We start from the raw sequence: 7,893 nt of genomic DNA, 5'->3' as shown, positions 1-7,893 counted from the left end.
CACACACTCACACACACCTATTGTGTGCTACTTTCCCACCTCTTAGATTGTAAGCTCTTGTGGTCCTTTTCTCTACAACCCCTATTTAATGTACAGTACTGCTTAATATGTTGGCACAATATAAATACTATTTTTTTATTAATAATAATATTATACTAGAAAGAAAAAAGATAAAAATATATTTTTTCTGTTACAGCTCAATATTTGCTTTCTTTTACATTTAAATTAAGTTTGAGACAGTATAAGTGAATACCTGTGTCGGAAATGTAGAGAGCTTGTCTGCCTCAGGGTCTTTGCTGGTTATTAGCACCCCAGCACAAAGTGCAAAAACCCACAGCAGGCCATCAAAACTCAGGTTACTTTAGTAAAGCTTCAGGAAGGGAGAACTCTAGCTTTTTGATGTGGATAACTTATAATTACTTCACATGGTTTTAGATGTACTAAATAAACCTATGTGTATGCTTTCATTGTATTGCACATCATATAATATGATCTCAAAAGAGTATATTCATTTTATTTTACTAATACACTGGGGAACAATTTTCAACAAATTTTTTGTTGACTTTAATTTTTATTCACACTAAAATAGGTATGCTGATTCTGAAAGTGAAGTTAGTTTTCTTCTATCACGTCAGGTTTTTTCTTTACCGCTTATATTAATGCGATTACTGTAACATGGATTTGTATAGGCTATTCATTTACACGCAAGATAGTGTGGTCAGAGGTTGTGCACTGCTCTATGTAGTGAATAAGCAAAATGTATTATTCTACTTACACACATATTTCCTTTCTTTCAGATCATGTCTGGCTCTGTTGTTTCTCGTCTTAAGTGCCTAAACAACCCTGATTAATTTTCTACATATATGTGTCAGTTTCACCATTCCCAGTCAAAGGGCGAACATCAGCACATTTGTAGAGCAAGCCTATTTGGCATATTTCAAAGTTAAACTTGGTGATCAAGATAAGTCTTGGGCCCCTCAAGGTGTGCAAACAGTGTGTTGAGGGTTTAGGGATGTGGACAAAGGGAACACGTGATAAGAAGCCATTTGGTATACCTATGGTTTGGCAAGAGCCAGGAGATAATTTTAGCCATAACATACCTGGTTTAATGGAGGAGTTGGGAATTCCAATCTATAACTCAACTGAATGGCGACTATTCATCAATAGCTCAAAGCGGAGCTTAAAGTGTGTCCTCCTTCACAATGGCAATACATTTGGGTCAGTTTATAATGCATATAATTTTATAATGGGCAATATAATAAAAGAATTGGCCTCCAAGATCTGCCCTAAAACCAGGTGATCCAAACATTGTACACGAGCCACTTGTTGATAGAAAGAATATTATATTCCCGCCTCTGCACATGATACTGGGTCTGATAAAGCAGTTTGTTAAAGCTTTGGCAACTGAAGGAGACTGTTTCAAGTACCTCATTTTGGCATTTCCCAGCCTGTCATTTGAAAAAGTAAAGGCCGGTTTGTTTGATGGTCCACAGATTCGGCAGCTCATCAAAGATGAACATTTCATCAGGACAATGTCAGAGGTCGAAAAGAATGCTTGGTTATCATTCAAAGCAATTGTCAAGGACTTTCTTGGAAACACACCAGAAAAAAATTACACAGAAATTCTCCAGAAACTCTTGGAGAGCTACAAAATGCTTGGTTGCAATATGAGCATTAGGGTGCATTTTCTGCATAGCCATCTTTTTAACTTCCTGGAAAACCTTGGTGCAATCAGTGATAAGCAAGGTGAACAATTCCACCAAGATTTAAATGTCATGGAAGCACAGTATCAGGGTATATGGAATGTACATATGATAGCTGACTATTTTTGGAGCATCCGGCGGGATTGTCCTAACGCTGAACACTCCCGGAAAAGCTATAAGCGTAAATTTTTACCTTAACTGCTTACCCAAATATTTTCAAATGTTTTACTGTAAAAAAAAAGTCATAGAGTAACAATAAATCCTTTGTATGAACAAAAGAAATTTAAATAAACAGTACATTCAAGTAATTATTTCATTATATCTTCATTATATGTAAAATTTGTATGTTTTTGTATTGTAAAACTAGATGTGATAGCAAAAAACTGGGGTAATTTCTGGAGTCACCACCCAAAAATTTGTAAAAAATCAAGTGTAAGATCTAACTGTATGTTATGGCTGAAGAGTGTATTTTTCTATCAGGTCAAAAAGGTAAGTGGGACAAGAGCTGTGGAGAGATTTGAAGGCAAAACACAGGAGCTTGAAGCTGAAATAGATGCCAATGAATTGTTAGGGGAGAGAGTTGGGTTAGTGGAATACCAGAGAGGAGGATGTACAGTAGTCCGGACGAGAGATGTACAAGGAGTTTGGTGGTCTCTGGGGACAGGTAGGGGTGGATTATGGAAATGTTGCGCAGGCGAAATTTATAGGACCTGAAAATGTTCTGAATATGGGGGGCAAAGGAGAAGATAGAATCGAAGGTGATGCCAAGACAATGTGCCTGAGGGGAGGGGTGACAAATAACAGTGCAATTAGTTCTATCAGTTTGGAATATGTCAGAGTTTGGAATGTGAGGGGTGGGCCAGTTCTGTTTTATCCAAGTTGAGTCTCAGGAATCGGTCAGACATCCATGATGATGTGGCTGACAGGCAGCATGAGACCTTATCCAGGACTGAAGGAGACAAGTCAGGGGTGGACAGATAGATTTGCCTGTCATCAGCCTACAGATGATACTGTAAATCAAGGAGGATATGAGACTACCAAATGAGGAGGTGTACAAAGAAAAGAGAACCAGGGGAACACCAACAGGATGGAAAGTAGAAGAGGAGGAATAACCATTGAAAGAAACTTGAAAGGAGCATCAGACAGGTAGGAAGCAAACCAAGAGAGAGAAAAACACTGTCACTAAATGAATTAAAAGGCCAAAATGGTTGGATGCTTGGATTGTTCTAGGATGCAAAAGAGAGGCAAAATGGAAGATGGTATTTCTGGAACAAAGTGATGCCATATTGCACTTTATCACTTAGAAATGTTTAAAGACTGTCCAGGTTTATTTTAGTCTCAGGTCTCTTGAGGAAGAATAGAGCTTTTAGGGCCACAGTGTTGATTATGAAGGAATTTTATTGCACGTGATTGCACATAAACTGTTCTAAAGCTGCGTACACACTTCCAATTTTTGTCGTTGGAAAGGATCTTTCACGATCCTTTCCAACGACAAGGGTGTGCTTGATGCATGAACGATGCTGTACATACAGCACCGTTCATGCTCTATGGAGAGGGGAGGGGGAGAGCGACGGAGCGGCACCCTGTTGCGCGCTCTCCCCTTTCCTTTCATTAGGATCGGCTGTCGTCCATCGTCCGTGGATCCGGCAGGTCGGTCGTCCGGACGATGGACGACACCGACTGTACACACGGCAGATTTTCACCCGATAATTGGCCGATGCCGATTATCGGGCGATAAAAATCTGACGTGTGTACGTAGCTTAACACAGATCCACTGTCCTAGATGTATATGACTTGTATATACAGTGAAATTGTAGAACAAAATCAAACAAAAACAAAGAAACAAATCATTAATGATGTCCATTTAGTCCCGCCGTGCTTCGCGGGGAGGGGGAAAAATCAATTTTAGTTAAATAGAGATGCTAAAAAGCATATATTTTAAATTATTTTTTTTTCAGGGGTATGCATGTATCTTAATGAAAGGAGGAGGTTGCTGTATGTAACAAAAATAATGCATATGTTGAATTAGTTACTTACATATTCCATTCCAAGAAATTTGTGTATAGGACTGTTCTTATGGAGTTTAGTACTTCTGTCTGAATCTAATTGTCATGCACAGAGAGACAGGACCACTAAGGGGCATATGGAGGTGGTGCGAGCCCTGAGAAGGGCCAAGGCGCAGAGTCCAAGCAGTAACCAGGTTTTCTCCAGAGCCTCTGATAGTGAGGATGTTGCGCTGCCGGTTACTGCCAGGTTGCGGTCCTTGGGCACACCAAGGTTGGCAAGCACACTACCAAATCACCAGGCAGGAGGATAGTCAAGGAAAACCGGGGTCGAGACAGGCAGCAAGCAAGAGAGGTCAGGTCACACGCAAGGGGTCAATAGCCAGGGATCCAGGAGACTGACAGAAATGACACAAAGGCCACTGCGGGCATAGGGGACACAGGAGTCACTGGAAACAGCAGGAGGCACAGAAGAAGCAGGGATATCCACAGGCAGATAGGAACACAGGAACACCAAAGGGAAGTTGGCTGGGAACCAACATACTGGACAACGAGGGGTTAACACAGGAGCTGGACACAGGAAACACTGGATTAAGCAACAGGTATACAGGGACTAGTTCACAGAACTAGGAAGCTGGGCACTAGCAAGACTTGTTGCACAAGCACAAAATGCAGTCTGTGAGCTAGCTAAATAGCCAGGGTGGATCAAGAGGCTATTTCCTGATTGGCCCGCGCATTGGACGAAGTTGATAAAGCCTGGACACAGAGGCACACCCAGCAAGAGCACTGAAAGCATGCGCAGGGGAGTGATGCCTGTGCTTTAGTGAGAAACAGGTAAGTGTCACACTAATGAACAAAAGTACAATATGCAAAAAATATAGGCACATAGCTTATGTAATCAGCATATCAAGTCAGTACACTAAACTGGGTAAGTAACATATATTAGAATATCAGAAAACACAACATTTTATAAATTGCATTTAGGGATGCAGAATGGATGCACAGATACAAAAACTCTTGCTTATTTTAATCTAAAATGGCAGCAGACCTATTTGAATAGCACTTTCCATTTACTGATTGTTTGGGAACAGCCTTGTAAATTTCAATGTATCAGCCTAATATAGTATTGATTTTGGTGCTCCATCCAATTGCTGCTTCATCAACAAGAAAATGTATAAATGTTGTTCCCCAGCAAAGGAATCTCTCTTCCTCTTTTCATTACCTAAACTGAATACAATAGGGTCATCTAGTGTTTCCTTAAGTAAAGAAGCTTAGGTTAAACATATAAGAATGGAGTAAAATGCGCCCTAACACTAAAAAATGTGTGACATATTAGATATTAACATAGTATTTTTAAAAAATTGTGTTTAGTAATGTTTTAGTCTTATCAATCTTCAAGCACAACTTTACAAAAAAACTTTTTAAAAGCCTCAACCACCCTTTCTCAACCTTTTTACACTTGATGAACCCTTGGATTTATTTTCAGGTCTTAGGGAACCACCACTAAACCATTTTATTGGGGATCAATAAAAGAAAAGCTTCATAAATTGGGGGCCTGTAGAGTAAATGCCCCCCTACAGTGGTGGCTAGAATCTATAGAAGCCTAAAAACGTCACTAGAATTGTGCACTGGCACAATCAAGTGGGAGGTCAATCAACCACAATTTGATGAAACCCTAGCAACCTCAGGAGAAACCTTGGTTGAAAATGGCTGGCTTAGACAGAATAGTTTGAGCCTGGATGGCAGTGGTAGCTTTTTGCTCTCTTTTGAAAGCAGTTTAAAGCTTTTATTATTTTGTGGACTGGGACAGGTAGACGAGGGCAACACATCCTCTGACATTTAGCCAGCCACTTGGCCAATAACAAGATCTGACAACTGGACTTTATATAGGAAGAGGAGCCCAGTGAGCAATGCTGAGAAGATGCTTTCTAAGATGAAAGATTTAACAGGTGACGGTTTGCTTTGACCAACAGAACTGAATCAGTGATATGTAGCAGTTAGTTGACAACTGCAATTCTGAATGCCTAGCAGAGTGAGGACACCTACAGTGGTGCACCCCCTGGCTATGTTATTGCCCCCCCCCCAGAGGCATGCCCATAAGAATAACAAAAACATCTTTGGCTAAAGTTAAGTTTTAGCATGTGTAGCAGATAATGTTTGATTGAATAATGACATAGGATTGTATATGTTTTTTTCCGGTATGCTGGTACAATTCCAATACTGGTACTGTGTTACCTTTCTGGTACTTATGTTCTTCTGCTTAATTTTCCACTTAAGAAATTTATATTGACAGTCAATACCTGCAGAACTGTCTTTTTTGCCAGCATCCCAATGAATCCTGTGCTTCAATGTAGGCATGTAATTAGTGTAGAACACAAACTGCTAGCAGCGGAAACGTTCTGCATAAGGGTCTTAGGTATAGCATAGGTATATCCATACACAATGATAAATGGCAGTGAGGACACTCATACCCATACCTGTAGTTAAATAGGTAAGATTTTTTTTTAATATACTGTTGTCATATAATATGCAGCATCTTGTAGCCAGTCTGAGCTGATTTATCACAGTAGATGAAAGATCACCTTTCCAATACTTTCACAAACACAGGCAGGACATTCAATCTGGTGGACACCAGACAGGTAAACCATCTAACTGTTTCCTATACCTCTCTGGGGCTAGTGTTGTTTTTTCAACATTCAATATGAATCTGTTTAAGCTAATGTAATTTAGCTCTTAAATGCACACAACTATTTATTATCCACTGTTATTTACATCAATGGGCTGTAAGCCAATAAAAGTGATGGGGAGTGTTTTCATTAGTTAAAAAGTTGAAAAATATATATGTATATATACTGTGTATACAAGTAAATAATATATATGTCAATCATGTTGGTTATTATTACCAATGCTTTAATATGATCAAAGATATTTGTCCATTTTCAAGTCTTAGGGATATGCCTTGTGCCTTCGTTATTAGGTGGGTAAACTGAGGCCACTCCCAGAATCAACCTTGTCTCATTTTATTAGTAATACATTTTCCTAAGGGCTTCTCCTGTCTGTATTTTTCTCCTATCAGTCCAGTGTATATGATCATTCACTTCAAAATGAGTCCTTCTCTTTAAGGAAATCAACACTGGTTTTATATATTTCATAAATATACTGTATATATATATATATATATATATATATATATATCATACACGTCAAACAAACCTAGATTATATTAACCACAATTCTGTGTTAGCAAAGGTTAGCAGATGCTTACAGTCAATAGTTTAACTAATTCCGGCGGCAAGTCACATGTAGTTTTCACAGCTGTCACCGTAACCGCCACTAATAATGGTTATGACAGTTTTGCCTTAAGAAAATATATTTCCATCCACTTCAGGAACGGTAAGATTAGGCAAAGCACTAGGCATATTCTTATACAGTAGCTGCTACATTCATATATGGAGTGTTACACTGTCATCTAGTGGAAAAAAGAGAATAGAGAAAACAATCAAATATATATCAGGATCTCCCAATATTGACACAATTTATTATAGTTTTGTCATCAATTATACATTATTACATATATATGTAAGTTATATACGCGCTGTTAAATTTTATTGGTACATGAATATGGATTGAATATAGTATCGGCCTCTTGATCCCCTCTAGTATCAGCCTCAAGTCCCCGTAGAGCAGGGCTGTAACATGAATGGAAAAAAAACACAAAGAAGCCAATTAGATCACTTCTGACTTTGAAACAAGCTTAAAAGAATGAGCCGTTCTGCTTCTTCTTTTATTGTCCAGTTGGACAGTAGTCGGCGGTGGATTTCAGATAACCTGGACTAAGGCTGGGTACACTCATGCAATATTTGTCCTTGGAAAGGATCTTTTACAATCCTTTCAAACGACAAAACACTGCACGATGCATGATAGAGCGCTGTACATACTGCACCATTCTGCTCTATGGAGAGTGGAGGGGGGTGAACAACAGTGGCAGTGAGTGGCACCCCACTGCGTTCTCTCCCCTTCACTTTCTTTATGATCATTTACTGTCCGTGGATCCGCCAGGATCACACCAGATTCTCATCCGATATCAGCCCTGAGACGAAAATTGGAGGAGATTTATCTGACGTTTGTACGTACCCTAAGGCGAAGTGACACTGCCCTCTCTTGGTTTGCTTCCTATCTGTCTGACC

Source organism: Pyxicephalus adspersus, chromosome 3 (assembly GCF_032062135.1).
Source record: "Pyxicephalus adspersus chromosome 3, UCB_Pads_2.0, whole genome shotgun sequence".
NCBI classification, from domain to species: Eukaryota; Metazoa; Chordata; class Amphibia; order Anura; family Pyxicephalidae; genus Pyxicephalus; species Pyxicephalus adspersus.
Note: the sequence above shows the minus strand (reverse complement) of the source record.